Here is a 21,215-nt window from a genome sequence, read left to right as displayed (position 1 = left end):
AGTAATAGAGTTAAAAATATATATATTCGCAAAATGCAAAACTAAGAAATGGTAAAAAACATTAAAGAGAACAAAAGCTGGATCTTTAAAAGGAAAAAAAGAAGGCATAAATTACCAATATTAGATATTTAACAGAAGACAAAAATAAAGGTGAAGAGAGGAAAAAGACATTTTTAAATAAATAGAAAAATTTCTAACAAAATATAAATAAGCAAAATGAATTAAAAAAGAAAATGGGATTCAACTTATTACTATTTAAGAAATTAAATCCATAGTATAAAATCAAACTAATAATATTTATAACTAAGCTAGATTCAATAAACTGAGCAAACTTAAAAAAGAAAAAAAAATCAATGAAGAAAAAAGAAAAGAAATTCTTTCTTTCATAAAGTTCCAGAAGCTAGCAAAATGGGAAAGTATTTAAATTTATTTAATAAAGATAATCTCATTCAAATAAAAACTGGCAAGAACAACACCAGAGAAGAAAACTACATTCCTGGTTATGTTTAAAATAGAAATATAAAAAATTATAAATAAAATACAAGAGATAGTATCAAATAATATGTTAAAAATACATTCTAATTCATTATGGGGTTAATTAAGGAATGTTAAGAATGGTTTACTATTAGAATGCTCTCTGATAAAATTTACCTCCTTAACATTAAACAAGCTACTGAATGTTAAATTTCACTTAGATACAAAAATATACATTTAACATAATTAAACATAAACTCGTAAAAAACAAACAAACAAACAAACAAAAAAACCTGTGTACAATCTAGGACAACCTAGAGATAGATATTTCCAAAACCAAATAAAAGGAATCTAGCAAAAATCTAAACAAACACAATACTTACAAGAGAAATCAATATTAAACTCTCCTCTTCTTTTTGGTTCCCTGGACCCAACTGAAATGTGTGTGTGTTTGTGTGTGTGTTGGGTGGTGGGGCCTCCTACACCACACCAGTCTGTTCTGGGACATCAGCAGGATGTCTGAGAATTGAACCCAATTCTGACACTATTTACCCCAAGACAGTAACAGATTCCACAGGTTGAGGGCTCAGTCCTATAAGACTGACCCAACACCCCGCCCCCCATGTTAGACATCAGTCACAAGCCCCAGCTATGTGTACTTCTGACTGACAGTTACAAATTGGAGGTTCCAACAACCATATCCAACTCAGAAGGCCAACTGAAAGTTCAGGTTGTTTCCTGTACTTCTGCCCAACTGGCTATATATCAGAGGTCCCCAGGATCTCCTCCTTGGGTTCAATTAATTTGTAAGAATGGCTCACAGAACTCAGAGAAACATTTTACTTACTGGATTACTGGTTATTATAAAAGATATAACTCTGGAACAGCCAAATGGAAAAAGCGTATAGGGCAATTTATGGGGAAAGGGCACAGAGCCTCCATGCCTTCTCCAGGTGTGACACTCTCCCGAATCTCCCTGTACTCACCAATGCAGAAGCTCTCCAAAACCTGTCCTCTTGGGTTTTTATGGAGGCTTCATTACATAGGCATGATTGAGAAAACTATTGGCCACTTGTGTTGGATTATACCTCTAGTTCCTCTCCCCTTCACAGAGGTCAGAGAGTAGAACTGGAAGTTCTAATGTCTCTAATCACAGAGTTGGCTCTGTTAGCAACCAGTCCCCATCCTTGGGTACAGCCTTTAAGTCACTCATTAACATTACAAAAGACACCTTCATCTCTATACTTAGGAATATCCAAGGGTTTGGGGAGCTGTAAGCCAGGAACTGTGGATAAAGACTAAATATATATGAGAAATATATTTTGGTCATCTGAATAACCAAATATACATTTCTTATAAATCACAATATAGTCTACAGCCATACCACCCTGAACAAGCCCGATCCCATCTGATCTCGGGAGCTAAGCAAAGGTTGGGCCTGGTTAGTACTTGGATGGGAGACCACCTAGGAAGACCAGGTGCTGTAAGCATAAAAAATAAAAAAATAAGGTATTGTGAGCTGACAAGGTCCTTGCAATCTGTGAGGTCAACCAAGAGTTGCCTTGCCTAAAAAATAAAAAATAATAACAAAATAAAATCACAATTTGTACCTCTTTAAAATCCATAACATTATATTGGGTATCTGATACCAATGTTTATAATCAATATTTATTGGCGAGGCAATCCACTAGAGTAAAACAAAACAAAACACTATAAAATAATAAGTAGTAGCTAAGAAATATAAAGAGAAAATGTATTTGCAGACAATATGACCATTAATAAAAAAATTCATTTTTAGAACTAATCAGAAATTTCAAGAAAGTTGTTGGATACATCTATATGAAAAGATGGAGAGCATTTCTTTAGGTAATTTATGCCTTTACTAGGATATATCAGTGGAAATAAAAAACAAAAGTATTAGTCTTTGTGGAAATTAGAAATCAGAACATACAATTAAAAGTTCCAGTAAAAACACATAAATCATTTAATTATTTCAATTACTTGATAACTTTTAGTTATTTTTACCTTTTTCCCTATAACGCACAAAAAAAATATTTCTTTTAAAGTGTACACTTCAAGAGTTTTTAGTAATATCATGAGGTTGTGCAACTATCACTCCTATATAATTCCAGAACATTTTTCTTACCCCAAACAGGAATCCTCATTCATTAGCCGTCATCCCCATTCCCTTCTTTCCTCTGTCCCTGGTAGACATTAATCAACCTTCTGTCTCCCTATGGATTAGCCTAGTCAGGACATTTTATTTAAATGGAATCATACAATATGTGACCTGATGTTTTAGGATTCTTTAGCTTAGTATAATGTGTTAGCAGAAAAATCTGAATGCTTGAACATTGCTCATGAAAATGTAAAATGGTGCAACCATTTGGAAAATACATTAGTGGTTCCATAAAAAATTAAGAATGGAGTTACCATATGACCCAGCATTTTTATCTTTTTTATTATGTTTCCAAAAAGTTAACCTGACCATATTAATCAGCCATTCTCTCACTTGGAGTTATTCTATAAACCAACAGAAGACAGTATGGTGTATTTAAGTTCCAGGACCCAAATCAGGAATATCTATGTTTGAATTCTGCCCCACCAGTTTATCTCTGGTTGACTTCTGTAAAATATCAATCATATTGCCATTTTCATTAGGTTGTTGTGAGAACCAAATGGTTAATTTGTATAACTTGTCTAGAATACTGTCTGAAAGAGAGTGAGGACTCTATTTATTCACTTGGCAAATACTTTTGAACTTTAACTGTATGTCTTAAGTGCTAAAGTGCTAAGATAAAATGATGAGAGAATAAGTAGAGAAAAAGTGCCTACTTTCATGGGGTTTTCGTTCCGCTGGAGAAAACATGTTTCTATGTTATGATATTTTTATTATAGCAAATATATAAATATGTTAAATATATTACATTTATTTATTATACATAAATAGAATTAAATCATTTGGTGATAAGTTCATGAAGGGAAAAAAAAGCAACAGAGATGACATGTGATATATGCAAGTGTGTGGAAAAGATGCAAGTGTGTAGTTAGTAACAATACCATTGTGAAGGTGACATTACTATGGAGAGGTGACAGAGAAGATCAAGTAGCTATCTATAGGTACAGCATTAAAGTAATAGAGATAAAGTAAAGAAAAAGTGCAAATACCTGGGTAGTATTAGTTCCAGTGGTCCAGGTACAGTATGGAAGCCAATGTGGTATGAGCTGAATGATGAAGATGAATTATTTAAGAAAATGAGGTCAGAGAAGTAGAGTTTAGCAAAGCAGTGGCCTATGATGATGAAGGATGAGTAACATGAGAGTATCCTTCCTCAGTTAAAGTAAAGAAAGTAGTTCAAAAAGAGGAGGTAACCAGCTGTTCCATTTTACTCAGATGCTCAGGTTTTCTCACTGATATCCCATATTCAGGGAAATCCTCAGTCCCACAGAAACCAGGACATTTGTCATTCACTGACGAAGAATGAAAATCAACATTAGAAATGGCAAAATGGAAACCTTTCTTGACTCAGATAAGTGTATAAGTAAAATAGTGGGAGAAAAAACTGATTTTCTTATGCATTCAAGAGAAGATAGGATGAAGTATCAGAATTAGGTTTATGAAGACTACACAAGTCTTTGTTTTTCTATAAAAAGAAACAGATAATGAGAAAGTAGATCAAGGGCTTTTAGTTTGTTTTGTTTTTGTTAAAAATGTAGATCTTCACCCACACTCTCCATCCAATGATTTTCTTAATTCATCAGGTATGGTGTATATACTACCTTTTAACATTACTTCTGCTATAGACTGAATGTGTTCCTCCAAAATTCATATGTTAAATATTAGTAGCCATTGGGAGTTGATTTAGATCATGAGGGCAGAGTTTATAAAAGAGAACCCGGAGAGACTCTCTTCCTTCTTGTGACACAGTGATAAAAAGATCCTCTATAAACAAAAAATCTGGCTCTTACCAGACATTAAATCTTTTGGCACCTTGATCTTGAACTTCCCAGCCTCCAGAACTCTGAGAAATAAATTTCTGTCTTATAAGCTACTCAGTCTGTGGTATTCTGCCATAGCAGCCTGAGCAGGCTAAGATACTCCCCAAGTAATTCTTAGGCATAAGGACTTTTGGAAACATCATTAATATTTAATAATCTCATTTCAAAGTCCTTCTCTCTTTTAACAATTTGAATCCTACATTTTCTTCAAGGCCCATTTAAAATTTTACTTTTCCCATAATACAGATTCTATCATACCCTCTAATCCTTTTGTTTTAATGCTGCCTTTAATTGGCCATGATGTACATCACATTTCTGGACCCCAGCAGATTTTAAAATTTGGGGTAGTGACATACTTCTATTTCTTCTGTCTCCTGCTTTGTGCTCAGTATTACACACACACACACACACACACACACACACACACACACCAAGGCCACTTGCTAGCTTGATTCAATTCGAGGATGCAATTCTAGTAATCTGCAGTGGTTTACCATGAGGTTTTGGAAACCAAGGAGGTCTCAGATTTAAGAGTCATTTATGAAGATATACTGGTGACTTCATAAATTTACAGCATAAAATCCTGTAACAGACATGCCCAGATTCTTCCTGCAGAGCCCTCTGACTACGTACTGCCTACAGGTTCACTGCACTGCTGTAGCTGAGATGCTTTGCTGCCAATACCCGCTTCACTATTATTTATTTCAAAGTAATAGAAAAACATTCTTCTCTCCTTTCTATGGTGATGTCCAAATAGACAAGGCACAATCACAGTGCTCTCTTCTTTTCCTAGAGGTGTAATTTAAATTCTGAGATACTCAGAATGAGAAATTAGAATGCTTTTTGCTTCATTTATAAAACCTGACAGCTTAATTCCAAATACTTTGGAGATTTAATTAATGAGAAGGGAATCAACCCTTCAACCTTAAAAAGAAAGTGTATAATTTGGCCTCTTCTAGTGAGCAGAGTGAAATGTCAAAATATTTTAGGCCAACAGACAGGATTTTTTGTAACTTTTATGTTGTAAATGTCTCATAATAATGTCAAAATATCTGCTCTATTAAGCCAACATGTAACTGATCCAATACAAATTGCCGTGACACTAAATTGTATTGATGTCTTACCACAGAGATAAGCTTGGCTGTGGAAAGTGGGCCATGCTCCATCAGCAGCCGAAGAAATATGTTTGGGAAATAAAGTGACCAAGCTACTTGCTACTCCTAGAATTGCTTGCCTATAGCAGCAGCTCTGAGGTGTCCATGTTTAACCCTGAGTAACAGGAGTAGAAGGATCTAAATTGGACCTGACAGCCTGGATTTCTATGGTAATTCTCCATTTGCTCCAGCTTCTCTTTTTACTCAGCTTTTAGGTATATACAGAGTATTCATTAAACGCACTCTAAGCTGCAAATTCTGTAGGATCAAGTTCCTGGCTCAGACAGCAAATAAAAATGTTGACGAATGTGATTTCCAGAAGATGCTGCATTCACACTACTTTCCAGAGAATGTATATTTCTCCTTCAATTGCCAAGATTGATTAATAGCTACAATTTAATAATATTTTATATTACAATGGTGTGTGCCTGAAATTATAGATGATTTTAATAGATCACAAAGCCTCTAGTCTATAAACCATGATAACTTTTTCTATAATTATATATTTACGGAATATAGAAAAGCAAGTTAGGAATAAGAGAGATAGGAATGTTTCCTTCTTATAAATGGTCAGATGAACTACAAACATGTAGCCAAGGTTAGACAATGTTGAAAATGACTTCAAATAAATTTTAAAAACTAAAATGGAGTAGAAAGATTAGGCATATTGTGTAATGCTTAAAAGGGCACTATATGAAGGGAAAGAAACTATAGGAAGGTATATTTCAACAAAAGGAGAATGTTTTTATGTTTACTTACAATTACTTCAACACTGAGTTGGTTATTAGAAGAGGTATTTTCCATCTTTGGAGGTATTTAAGCAAAGTATACAGGATTAAAGTAGTGGTTTCAACTTTGTTTCAACTATGTCTCATATTATGAAATACCTTTAACATTGTCTTTAATAAATGCATGTAGACTTCATAGAACAATATTTATCATTAATACCTGTGGCGTATTCTGATATTTTTTTCTATACTAATTATATGTAAAAATTAGTGCTGCGACCCTAAAAATTGTTTTTTGCATGTTATTTGTGTTTTATAACACAGTCTTTGAAAAACACTGAAATAAACATCCTCCAGTCTTTCAGTCTTACTATTCTATCAAAATAGAATCAAATAAAATATTAGTACCTAATAATATGATACAGAAAAAAAAAAAAACCCTTCACATCTCTATTGCATTAATTAACCAAATTTGACTTATAACTATCTCAGAGCTAGCTAGAGATCCTTCCTCAGTCATATGGTGGGAGTCTTAATCTTTTCTCAAGTCACATCAGAATCTTTGGAGGCCTAGTATCTTAGTCTGTTCAAGTTGCTATTATAAAACACCAGAGACTAGGTGGCTTATAAACAACAGAAATTTATTTTCACTGTTCTAGAGACTAAGAAGTCCAAGATCAAGGCACCAGCATGGCTGCAATCCAGTGAGGACACTATTCCTGGTTTATAGCCAGCATCTCCTCCTTGTGTCCTCACAGGGTGGGCAGAGCAAGGGATCTCTGTGGGTTCTCTTTTATAAAGAACTAATCCTCATCATTAGGATTTCACCCTCATGACTTAAGCACCTCCTAAAGGCCCTGCCTCCTAATACTATCATATTTGGAGGTTAGGATTTCGATATATGAATTTTGGGTGTACACAAACATTCAGATCACAGCATTCAGAAATTCAGGAGAAGACAAGGAAAGAACCCTGGTTATGAGTATCGGAGTCACCACTAAGGTGTCCATTGCCCAAGACCCTGTGGGTCCTCTTGAGATGGGCAGCCCCATTAACTCTAGGCCAAGAAGAAATAGGGGGTTTTCAGTTCCAACACTCAAGGCCATAGATTTTGGTGTCTAGTTCCCCTGATAAGAGAGGCTAGAGATTTCAGTATTTTGTGGAATCATCACCACTGACCACCCACAATCTTGGATGCCAACTCTACTATATATTTTATGTTCAATATACAATCAAAATTAAATGTTACAAAAATTTGATAACCCATATTCTGTTTTTGCATACGTCTTTACATTGTGTCTTTTGAAAAGGTTATATGTGGCCTACTATTCTCTCAATGTACTAACTCTTAGCCAGTTTTGGTAAAATTACATAAATAAAAGTGACTAAGGTATAGTATGAAAAGAGTTGATATCAAAATCAGATAGACCTGAACTAAACTCCCATGGCTTCTTATATAATATGCCTGAAAGTCATGATTTTATCATCTGTAAAATGGGCTTCAGACCTGTAGGGTTGTTGTGAAGATTAAGCCATAGAAGAGGGCCTAGAAACTGTTATAGCCAAGAGGAGCTTATGGAGACATGAGGACAACATGTAATTTGATATCCTGCATGAAATCCTAAAACATAAAAGGGACATTAGGTAAAAAGTTAAAGAAATCTTAACAGAGGATGGGCTTTAATTAATATTGATTCAGGAATTGTGGCTAATCTACCATGAAATTTAAGATGTTAAAAATAGGAGAAACGGGGTATAAGGCATATGGAAACTCTCTGAACTAACTTGCAATGTTCTCACAAATCTAAAAATATCCTAAGAATTTATTAAAAAGAATGCCTAGAACAAATCACATAATTATTTAATATATATATGTAGTTTGTGTATGTATTTATGTATATGTGTGTGTATGTATGTATGTATGTATGTATGCATATTCATGGGCATTTTATTAAATATATATGTGTATGTATATACATATATATTAAATATATAGATACACATATATTAAAATACTCATAAAATATAAATATATACATAATACATTTATATGCACATATGGAAACATAAGAGACATGGATATCCAAAAAGTTTCTTTCTCCAACTTTTAAAAGTTCTCAAAATTCTTAGAAGTTACATGAAGTAGAACAGAATAAAGATACATTGAATTTTTTCTTCAGTATTAATTTTTAAATATCATAATAGATTTACTTAGGCTTTCTTGAGTTTCTGAGCCTTCAGTAATAAAACAGATATGGTTTACATAATGCAGAAGGTTCTGGGTTTGCGCCCCAGGTGAAGCTGCGGACCATACCCCAGGTGCGCCAGGACTCCCGAATGCGCCGGGGGTCCCAGGCCCCGGGTGCACCAGGCCCTGGGTGCACGCCACGAGCGTGTGGGAGGGGATGCCCCGCCTTCAGAGATCCTGTTCTTAAGGGGAAACGGCAACATCCATGGGTCAGGGGGGTGCAAAAATTAGGGGGCAGGGGGATTAAAGAGGGGGAAAAAAAGATATGATTTACATAAATCAGTACAAACACAGTGACTAAATCATCTTCTAAAGATAATAACCAGTTTGTCTTCTAATGAGGATACAGTTTTAGTAATAGCAGACTAAAGGACTCAACTGAAAGCCAATATTCATAACTCAGCTTAATTGGCTATTAGTAGGTTTACCCTGTTAATATTATTATTTCAGAATCCTCCTCTCTTATATAACAGTTAATTACCATTTGACATTAAAGCTAATTTTAGCTCACATTTTCTTCCTTAGGACTCAAATTATTAGTTTAAATCCTTAGGTTTGTATTTATTGACATAGTTAATGTAGTTAAATCCACGATATTAAGATAATTTTAAAATATCCATTTAATAACATAATCTGGCATCTCTTTTCTTAGATCAAAACACCAAAAATACAAAATGGTTTCCTCCCATTAACCCTGCCTCTCCTGACACAGGTAGCCAACAGATGCAACACTATTAGGAACAAACACTTTGGGATTAAAATTGAGGTGAGATATTGGCCCTGCTATATTATTTGTGTGGGCTTTGATTTTCTCACCTGAAAATTAGCAATAATATGAAATCCCAGATATATTAAAAGTATTAAATGCTTACCTGAGATGGCCATCAGCCCAGCTGCATCCCTAAACTTCGCCAACACCTTCACAGAGTCATTCATTCCTTTTTCTCAATCTCTCAGCTTCATCTGCATGTCCATCAGAACCCAAAAACCACCTTATCTATTTTCTAGATTTTTGTAATCACCTCCACGGTCCTTCACCATGCCTGAAATGCAAAGTTGTTTTTGGTAATGTAAAAACTAAACTACTCCTCCCCACAACCAACTTTGATGATTAAATGTTTAGATTGCTAGATAATGCTTAATGTATCTAGCAAATATTTATACATTTAATCATCAAATGGCAGAACCTTTCAGATTTAGAAAGTTGATCAATTTATTTGATTTCTTCTTGGCTTCATTTTTTGTTGTGGTGCCCTTCATTTTATCTTGTGGGAGGTTAAAGGGCCGAACTGCACCGATCGAGGGGCATTAGGATGGGCATGTGTATTTGCACATTTATTTTCCACTAAAATTAACTTCATGATTATCTTGTTTTAATACTTTTTTGTGAATTTTGAAGACCACTAGGTTTAACACTTTACTACCTTGCAGTTTAGAGGTTTGCTACCTGAAGTAGTGCTATGGCTTTCACTATGACTATTCATGACATCTTTAGTTATGTAATATGTGCTGTCATTTAAAACTTTACTGGCATAGCAAGAAACACATCCTTTGCTAAAGAAATAAGTATGTAAAGAAGAGCAATATATAACAAGTTAATGCAGCAGAATTGTCTGTTATGTAATTAGCTGTTTTCTAAACTGTTGTCTAGTCATAAAAGAATGTCAGATAGCCCATGATGAGGGGAGATAGGGTCATTCATTCTGCAGATAGAGGCTTTGTTTACTTCTAGAAGAGAGTTAACAAGGCTTTATTTCCCAAAAATTAGGCCCTTAGAGTAAGTAAGTGGACTTTGCGAGAGGGAAAGGAATAAAGGCACAAGCTTTGGGAAATAAAAGGGCAGGATCGTACATTCCCTGAGAATGGGAATGAAATGGAGCTGCAAGTTTCTATGGGTGGTAACGATTGGAACTGAGCTTAAATGTAATACTTCAGAAATGAGAGTAGGTTTGTGGAACTTGGTAGAACTGACATTTAACTCCATAACCATCACAACACAGTGGAAGTCTCCATGGCCCAATGTGGTGGCAGAGGATAGGCGTGTTCGAATCATGGGGAGAGTTTGCATTGTAGAGGGTAAAACATGCTGCATTTGGCCATATATATAAAATTATTGCAGAAGAAGCAAAAGTACTGAGGACAACAATCCTGGTCCCTTCTCCGTTTTTCTAGAACTATAAATACTTGGGAACCTTTAACATCCTTTCGATATTGGAAAAGCCACAGTCGTGCGTTGTTTAATAATAGGGATGCGTTCTGAGTTCTGAGAAACCCATCATTAGGCCAACTTATTGTTGTGTAAACATCATAGAGTGCACTTACACAAACCTATATGATATAGCCTACTATACACCTAGGCTATTTGGTACAACCTATTGGTCCTACAGTACAAACTTGAACACCATGTTTATGTATTTATTACTGTACACAGCTGTAAACTTTATAAACAATGTACACTTAGGCTACACTAAATTTATTTTAAAAGATGTTTCTTCAATAATAACCTGAACTTACTATAACTCTTTTTTAATTTTATTAAATTTATTGGGGTGACATTAGTTAATAAGATTATATAGGTTTCAGGTGTACAATTCTATAACACATCATCTGTATATTGCATTGTGTGTTCACCAAAGTCCAGTCTCCTTCTGTCAACATATATTTGACCTTCTTTACCCTCTTCTACCCTCCCATCCCCATTCCCTCTGGTAACCACCATACTCTTGTCTGTGTCTATGAGTTTTTGTCTGTTTTGCTTGTTCATTTGTTGTTTTCAGTTTTATGTTTCACATATGAGTGAAATCATATGGTTCGTGACTTTTTCCATCTGACTTATTTTGCTTAGCATGATATTCTCAAAATCCATTCATGTTGTTGTAAATGGCGGGATTTCATCTTTTCTTATAGCTAAGTAGAATTCCATTGCATATATGTACCACATCTTTATCCAATCACCCATTAGAAGGCACTTCAGTTGTTTCTATGTCTTGGCCACTGTGAATAATGCTACAGTGAACATAGAGGTACATATATCTTTACAAATAAATGTTTTCATATTTTTCAGGTAGGTACCTAGAGGAGTGATTGATTGCTGGGTCATATGGAAACTCTATTCATTTTTTGAGGAACCTTTATACTGTTTTCTATAGTAGCTGTACCAGTTTACATTCCTAACGGCAGTGTATGAGGGTTCCTTTTCATTTTATAAATTTTCAATTTTTTAAAACTTTTTGACTCTTGTAACAACATAGCTTAAAACACAAAAACATTATACAGCTGCACAAACATTTTTTTTCTACATCCTTATTTTGTAACCTTTTTTTCTATTTTTAAATTTTTTTACTTTTTAAATTCTTCTGTTAAGAACTAAGACACAAACATACTCATTAGCCTAGGCCTACACAGAGTCAGAATCATCAATATTGCCATCTTCCACTTCCACATCTCGAACCACTGGAAGGTCTTCAGGGGCAATAACAGGCATAGAGATATCAACTCCTTATGATAACTATGCCTTTTTCTGAATATCTCCTGAAGGACCTGACTGAGGAGGTGTCTTTCTTTTCAGAAATATGTCCATGATGATTTGCTTGGTTTGTTTCTAATTCTTTCTTTTTTAAATCATAGATTTGCCTATAAGCAGATAATGTACTATGAACATTCGTCTCTGATAAGAATAACCTTTAGGTGTTGGGATCTATGTTTTCAAACTTTTCAAGATGCTTGCTGAGGTCTGCAAGAGCTTCTTAGCCCTTCACTGTGAATTTTATTGGGGGTTATTCTTCTTTTTCTTCACTTATGGTTTCCTTTTTCTCTTGACTCTTCTTCAACTATGTGTTCCTGTTCCAGTTCCAACAACTCCTCATTAATCTACTTCACAGGAACCACCCCTCTAGGAGCTTCTGAATGTCATCATCATTCATACTCAGTTTAAAGTTGTTTGCCACCTCAGCAACAACTTTGTTGACTTTTTCAACCTCTTCATCCTTGGAAAATTCTTTGAATTCATGGGTGAACCTTTGAGTGTCTTCTTCCATTCACATCACCTCAAGCCCAAGCAAGGTTCTTGATGCAGCCATAGATACTGTATCCTTCCAGAATTGCATCAATGTCTTTTCATTGTCTTCCTCACTTGTAGCAATAGCCTAGTCAAAGGTACTCTCTAGGCAGAAGGGAGAAACATCACTTTGATATTAGGATAAAGATCATCAATAAAAGGAGGATGTCTGGGAGCATCATCAACAATAAGCAAAATCTTGAAAAGTATGTCATTCTCAAAACAGTACTTCTTCATTTCGCTGACATAATTCAGGAGGGCATCTTAAAAGAGGAGCTGGATCATCTATGACTTCTTATTGTTCCTGTAGTACACTGGCAGTGTGTGCTTATTGATATATGTTTTGAAGTCCCTGGAGTTCTTACTGTTCTGGATCACAAAAGGTTTCAATTTGTAGCTTGAAAAATTGCTCCCAAGAAAGACTGTTATCCTGCCCTCAAAGGACTTGAAACCTGGCATTAACTTGGCCTCCTTATGGATGAGGTCTTTTCAGGCATCCATTTCTGGAATAGGAAGTTTCATCCATATTTCATATTTGCCCTGACAAGTAATTTTTCCTCCACAATCAGCTTATCTAGAATTTCCAAAAGTTCTTCAGCTGCCTTCACATTAGCATGTGTAGACTCTACACTCACATTCACATTATATAATGAACATGATTCTTGAATCTTTTAAACTATCCAAAACTAGCACTAAATTCAACATCATGATCAGCTCCAGCCTTTTCTTTCAACATTGCAAACAAACTTTTTGCTTTGGCTAAAATCGTCATAGTGTTGACAGGGATATGTTTCTATGTCTGGTCTTCAACTCAGATCACTAGAAGTTTCTCCATGTTTGATATAGGCCCTTCTCAAATTTTTGTAGTCTCATTGCCTTGAATGAAGCAGACCCTTTAACAACTTCCATTACTTCATTCTTGTTCTTTCTATGGTGGAATGTCCGGGACAGAGCAATAACCATCACTGATTTTCCACCTTTGTAGTCCTTACTTTTAATTTTGTTTCTAGGTCAGTCACTGTATATGGTTGTTTATTGATGTCATGGGCCAGGGCAGGCTGTCCCAAAATATCCCACAAAGGCATACTGATTATTTCAAATTAAAATCACTTGAGAAACAAGCAGCAGAAGCAGGAGGCACTCTCTGACTTTCCTCTGTCTCTCTAAATGAGGCAGTCTCCATGTGATAGGTGCCCTTGCTGCTCCTGAGAACTGAGACAGCCTCACAAGGGTTTAAAGAATCCAGTCAAACAAGCCTTATATAAACAAATCTCATAATGCCTTTACTAATTTACTACCTAAGCCCAAACCTTGCTTAGATTCCTTTCTAAAGAAGACTCATTTTCTTTGACTTGACAACTTCTTACAAGTTTATTGTTTCTTTGTCTAAAAAGTATAAAAAGGTGCCTAGTTTGATAACTTTTTTGAGCTTCATTTTATGATATGAGCATCACATTGTGATTCCTCTGTGTGTGTGTCTTAAATTGTTTTTCCTCTGATCAATCTAGTGTTTTGTTTATTATTAGTCCAGCCATAGAATTAAAGAAAGTTAGAGGAAAATAATTCTTACCTTCTCTGACACTGGCAACATTAGCAGTGGATTCTGTACACTTAGGGGTCATGATGAACAAAACAACAGGAGGTTAAATCAAACACAGGAGAAAATAATGCAATCGAGATACATGGTAAACAGGAGACATCTGAGGCTTCAGTCTGTATGACACGGCATGTTATTTTGTAGCAAACTGGTTTTTTTAAATAAGTAAAAAGAGTACCCTCTAAAATAATGATAGATAGTATAGTAAGTACATAAACCCGTAATACAGTTGTTTATTATCAAGTATTAATGTACTGTGCATAATTGTATGTGCTATACTTTTTATACAAGTGGCAGCACAGAATGTTTGTTTATACCAGCATCACATGAATAATGTACTGCATTGTGGCTTTACGATAGCTACAAAATCACTAGGTGATAGGAATATTTCAGCTCTATTATAATCTTATGGGAGCACTATTAAATTCTCGGTCCATCGTTGCCTGAAATGTCCTTCTGCGGCACATGGCTATAATGCCTGACATTGGAAATTATGGCTTATTTTATTGATTTGTGTTTGGAATCAGATTTAACATAATTTTGAGTATTAAAGAACTATGATATTTCCTGCCTTTTAACTGTTGTAGTGTAGTTCATATTTGTTTCATAAGTTAAATATTTTGTTTTTAGTTTTTAGTTTGCCAGATTCACACATCTTATTATAAAACTTCACAAATATATATTCCAGAATAAATTATGATTATCTTAGTTCTCTTTCTCTAGATAGAGAATTGCTCTGATTACTAAGTATTATTTATATCTCTGAATTTTTTCACAATTCATAATTTTTCTTATCCTTGGGTTAGGGAACATAAAATTATGTAAATAGGACATGTAAATTCCATTAGATAAAATATGATAGTGTTAGTGTAAATCAATAGTCCTTTGCTACTTGCTATAGTAAAATAGTATTTAGGCTATTTAAAAGCCATGTAAAATAAGTAAATTTCTCAATTAAAAATTATTTTGTTACTATAAAGAAGTACTGAAAGATGTTAGATCAAAATGGCAAGCTAAAGTTAAATTAAATCTTAGTCATTTTTAATTAAAAAAATATATATTTAAAATATATTTTAAAAAGTCTAGAAAATGAATTTAGGCACAATGCTTTTATCTCTTGATAATTTATTTTATAATTTTTTTGGATCCCTCCTTTTTCTTTGCACCCTAAAAATCAGTTTGCCTATAGAAAATCTAGACCAATTTGCATGATTTAAACATTAATACACGCATCAAAAAAGGAAATCAAAGAGGTGGTGATAAATTAGAATATGAAGATAAAAATAGTTAATATGAAATAGAATAGTAAAGAATATGCGATCAAAGAAGTAGGAGGGGGAGAGTACAATGAACAAAGAACATATTAAGAAAATAGAATATAAATAGCAAGGAGGCATTTAAACCCAGCCATACTGATAATTACCGTAAATTTATATTGTTTTAAAAGATCAAATACTAGAGATAATAAAATGGATAAAAACATAACAACAATATTTGTCTATACATAATATATAAAGTCAAATATAGGTTGGAAGTAGAAAGATAGAAAAAGATATGACATGCAGAAATGAATTCTGAGAAAGCTAGTGTAACAGTAAAACTATCAGACAGAATAGATTTTGGAATAAAAAATATATTACCAGTCAAAGGGATTTGGGACCCAATTTCCAATGTGGTGGGAGTGTTGCTGGAGAGCTTGGAGCTCTGGTGACCAGGTTCTTATGGTGTGAGAAAGAATTCAAGGTCAAGATGAACAGCAAGCAGGAAAGCGCAAGGTTTATTAAAGCGAAAGTACACACTCAAGAGGGAAGTGCAGGTGAACTAAAGAGAGAGAATGGGAAGGAGCGGGAGAGAGAGAGAGAGAGAGATGAGGATGTTTCAATTCAGGGTTTTTGTTCTTTTGGAGGTAGAGCCCAGAAATGTGGTGCTGACATAGCCTTGTTGTCTCTTCCCAGTAGGCAGGGAGCTCAGTTTCCCACTCATTCTTCCTTATATGGTGTTTCCAGAACAGTCCTGGTATCAAGTGCATGATGGGAGCTACAATATTTGCAATGTGGATGAGATTATAATGATATTATAATTAGTCAAAGGTCATGCCTTACTTAGCCAAAGATGATGTCTGAGCTGAAAAAGACTGGCTTTGGCCTTTCTCTCCTTGCCAGAGCTAAAACAGGGGAAGATGTGAAGAAAGGAAAAATTTTCTAGAGCCACATTCTAGAGGGAAAGGGCCATTCCTGGGCTGTCTCTCCTGCCTCAGGAGGAGGTAGACTCTCATAAACCACCAAGCAATTCTTTGTACACTGGTTGGGTGTTCTACAATTAACTCAATTTTGATACTATCTATCCCAAAACAGCATCATATCCCACAACGTAAGAGTTCATGCCTACGAAATGGGCCCCTGACTCCTTCAGATGCCAGTAGTGAGCCTAGGTTTATCAGCTGTGCTTCTGACTTACCAGTTCTAGATTGCAGTTTCCAATGATCCCTGCTTTGGGTTCAACTAATTTGCTACAGAAGCTCACAGAATTCAGAGAAGTATTTTACTTATCAGATTACAGGCTTATTACAAAAGGATATTACTCAGGAACAGTAAGGAAGAGATATGGGCAAGGAAATGGAAAAGGGCACAGAACTTCCATGCTCCCTCTACATGGGCTCCTCTCCCCGAATTTCCACATGTTCTCCAAACTCTTTCATTTGGGGGTTTTTATGAAGCTTCTTTACATAGGCATGTTTGATTAAATCTTTGGGCATTGGTGACTGAACTCAATTTCCATCCTCTCTTCTCCTCCCCAGGAGGTTAGGGGCTGGGACTGAAATTTCCAGCTCTCTCATCCCCTGGTTGTCTCCACTGACAATCAGTCGCCCAACATCTTTAGGGGATTTCCAAAAGTCACCAAATTAACATAAACTCAATTGTCGTGGAAAGGAACTTGTTATGAATAACAGTTTGCCCATTTCACCTTTGTGGCTCTGAAGGGATTTCAGGAACTGAGGACAAGGGACCAAATATTATAACAAAAGATGCTCCCATTGCTCTTATTACTCAGGAAATTCTAAGAGTTTTGGAAGCTCTGTGCCAGATATAGGAAAAAGACCAAAATATATTTCTTATTATAAATCACAATATCACACAACCAGTATTAAAGAACATTTCATAATGGTGAAAGAATCAGTTCATTATGAACGTATACAAAGACTAGAAGTGTATACATGTAATGATAAAAATTCAAAACACATGAAGAAAAACCAGACCCTTCTTTCTCACACTGACATTTCTCTCTGACATTTCTCTGTCTCTCTTTGTGTCTCCATGAGAAGAAAAATAGATATCTGAATTCTATTGGATCCTGAATCATTTTATAGCATTAAAAACAAAATTCACCTGAGTAAATTTTAAAGAGCTTATTGGCTTTATCCAATGATTCATAAATTGGGCAACATTCAATCTAGCAGATAGAGGAGCTTAGAGTAGTATAGGAAAGAAGCATGATAACTACACAAATTGATTAAATATTAAACCAGATTGTATTCAGAGCCTGCCACATGCTGGTAGACATGGTAATTTGGTTGCTCTGCATACAGACAGGCCAAGGAAAACCTATAGGAAGATTCTTGCTGAGATTACTAACAACTACTTCTCTGTGCCTTTAATGCTGCAGACCCCTACCAGGAAAGGAAAACAGATTTAAACTGAATTCCTTGGACATTTGGGATCTCTCTCCTGAATTCCTTGGACATTTGGGATCTCTCTTTGAGAGGAGACCATGTCTCTGTCTGAGGAGCATCGTTCCCTCTCTAATAAATTTTCCTTCTGTCTCTAACCCTAGCTCACACACGCAGTCAAGAACTCTCTCTGTCTTACTATAGGATTTGATTCCTCATGAGAGGCGTTACACCCCATCCTGCATCAGGAGCAGCTGTATAAAATGAAAGACTTTTATAGACAGAAGAGAGCAGAAGCAAGGAAGTCCTAGGAAACATAAAAGTGAGTTGATAATTGCAAGGTCATTTTCCTTAAGGGAATGGTAGGATCTATCCAGCAGATTACCTAACTTGTGCTTCTCAAGTGATTCCTAATTGACTGGTTTAAGATTCCATTTCTGGGAGAGCCACAGCTGTATTTAAGTCTGGGTTTGGTGATGTGGAATAATTGACCCTATTTTGGGCTCGTTGTCTTGTTTTTAACTGAACTGGTGAAAATGATCTGTGATTTGCTTCCAGTAGTATTTGTATATATTTACCATACCAGTAACAGAAAATCAAATTTCTTAAAAGCTTAAGTCTTCTTTCAATTGCAATCTATATGCATTTAGTGTTTTCATTTTAGAGTATTTAGAACTGCTGTGAATTAATTTTTTTTCAGCATGAAGACTAGAAAGGGTCCACTAAGGCAGGGTCCCCAATCAGTACCTGGTCCACAGCCTATTAGGAACCTGGCCCCACAGCAGGAGGTGAGGAGTGAAGTTTCATTTGTATTTGCAGTCACTCCCCATCACTAGTATCACTACCTCAGCTCCACCTCAGATCATCAGACATTAGATTCTCATAGGAGCACCAGTTCCTGGTGCCAAAAAGTTTGGGGACCGCTGTGTTAAGGCAAGGTTTTTTTTCCTTTCTGAGTCATTATAAACTCCATTTATTTTTCCATTAAAAAATATAATAAGAAAACCTCACATTCCAAAATAGTGTAAATTCTTCTAGAATTCTTTATCCAGGATAAGCATCAGATTGTCTGTAATTTAAAAGGCAGAATGAGACTCCAACGTTATTTAATCAGAGTAATCAGAATTGTCACATGTGGGTGGCAAATTCTGCTTCCCAATAAGGGAAGTCCTTTTGGCATAAAATTATCTTGAGCTGGTTATTTTTAAGAAACTGCAGACACAGGAGAAGCTCTGAAAATCTAGAAGAAGTTACCTTTTGAAGAGCCACTTACATTGGTAAGGGAAGTCTCCATTTTTAAGAGTGTCTTCCTCTCTGTACCAGGAAGAGGAGGATAATTAAATCTCTAGAAACCTTATCAATGGAGAAGGCAATGACTTAAATCTGCATAAGGACCATATCCTCTTTACCTTGTAACCTACCATAACTGGCCGCCCCGCTCCTCCAATCTTTCTTTTGTCTTTAGCTGAAGGTTATTTAAGGTGGTGGCTTGGGCCATTTGCTGTTCCTGGGTTATCTCTCATATATGTAGGAGGTATACATGTTATTAAACTTCCTTTTGTTTTTCTCCTGTCAATCTCTCTTTTATTACGGGGAGTTCTCAGTCAAAAACCTAGAGGGATCGAGGAAAAATTATCTTTCCTCCCTTACGGTTCCATAAGTGATACTAACATGCTTTTATGAAGATTGAGAACCAATGAAATCTGAGAATTTTAAAATTCTCAGATTTTAAAATTTAAAAATTTTAAGTTTAAAAATTTTAAAATCTAATATTGTTATAAAAATTTTATTCGGAATATAATATTATTTTATACACCAAAATATAAGTGTAATAGGACATGGCCACCTCACCTCTGCTCTTACTAATCCCACCTCTGTTAGGTAGTTAGTCAGACATGAGTGACAGGGGGAACAAAAGAATAGGGATCCAGCCTAGAGGCCACCCAAAGAACACCTTATTGGTAGTTAGAGAATCCCTCCTGCATCCCCAGAGACAAAAGAAAGGAGGGTCATAGTCTTAGCTGGCCTAATCTGGCTACAGATGCCTGTGCAGAAGGTACTACCTTAATTTGCCTACAATTTAAGCTTCATTATAATACTATGTTAATGCCTGGAAGTTCATCAATCTAATTATAACAGACTGAATTCTGGGTAAGAATTCAGTATAACACTAGGCAAAGAGTTATACAACAGCCAAGTGTCAATCAAAATTACCTCATATGCCAATCACCTAGGAACGCCTTTGGAACCACCCATCATGGCCCAAATATAATGCAGACATTCCCACTTCTGGGTCCTTTTGTTGTTGGTTGTTGTTGCAGTGCTCTGTTACAGCTCTTCGCTGAAATCATGTGCCTCCTTGGGGCATGCTTTGTCTTTCTAAAATATGCTTGTAATAAATCTTTTCTAAATTTCATTGACCTGTGATTCTTCACTGCGTCAATGAGGAAGAATCGAGGAAAAATGCTAACTGCACTTCTGTGCCATTATCCCTCTCCTCCTCCATGTTGCTGGGGTGACCCTGGATTTCACATCACCCCAACGGTAACACCTCTATTATGAATAAGATTGATGATCATTTTTTTATGTATAATACTCCTCTCATTTTGAATTAAAGAAAAGAAATATATTCAAAGACTGAAATTCTGATGTATTCTGTACAAATATTATTTCCAAATAAATAAGCCTGAATTTCACATTCCATTTTATAAATATTGATATTATTCACCTGAGAAGTATATTTTAAATGTCTCAGCTCAAAAAACAGCCATTGATCCATAATAAAGTTATGTGAATATATGATCTGCTTTCTGAATTTCTTAAATTAGGCCCTAAGCATTTGTTTTATCACAATAGATTTATATCTTATGCTTGGCTGATAGGGTCTAGATTATTTGAATGCTTTATACATTTTTTCATTTTTCATCCAGAGAATATTATGCATCTATCGTAGGATAAATAGGAGTCATTTATATTGGTATTATTTAAAAACTAGGATTTTCACATTAGACAAAGACTAGAGAGATATAACTTCAATGAGGTTGTTACCGGAGCAAAGGGATCCATCTGCCTGCATGTGTTAAAGTCAATGAACTCTGTACAGATTTTGTAGCAAAGAAAGTAAGGGCTTATCTTAGAGAGCTGTAAGTCCTGGAGACACAGGAGAGCTATTGCTCTCAAAAACCTGGCTCTCCCCAAGTGTCTCGATAGAACAGATTACATAAGGAAAAATTATCAGTCACGGAAAGTAAGAAAGCTAAGGTTGTAAGTACTGACTGGACAGGGCTGGGG

General features: G+C 35.4%; 1 pseudogene; it reads left to right on the top strand.

Annotated features, from left to right (window-relative positions):
• Positions 1 to 1,844: 1,844 nt before the first annotated feature.
• On the top strand, positions 1,845 to 1,964 carry LOC120598499 (uncharacterized; annotated as a pseudogene).
• Positions 1,965 to 21,215: the final 19,251 nt, after the last annotated feature.

Source organism: Pteropus medius, unplaced genomic scaffold, assembly GCF_902729225.1.
Source record: "Pteropus medius unplaced genomic scaffold, Ma_sr-lr_union100, whole genome shotgun sequence".
Taxonomy (NCBI): domain Eukaryota; kingdom Metazoa; phylum Chordata; class Mammalia; order Chiroptera; family Pteropodidae; genus Pteropus; species Pteropus medius.
This window is presented reverse-complemented; position numbering and strand designations above follow the sequence as displayed.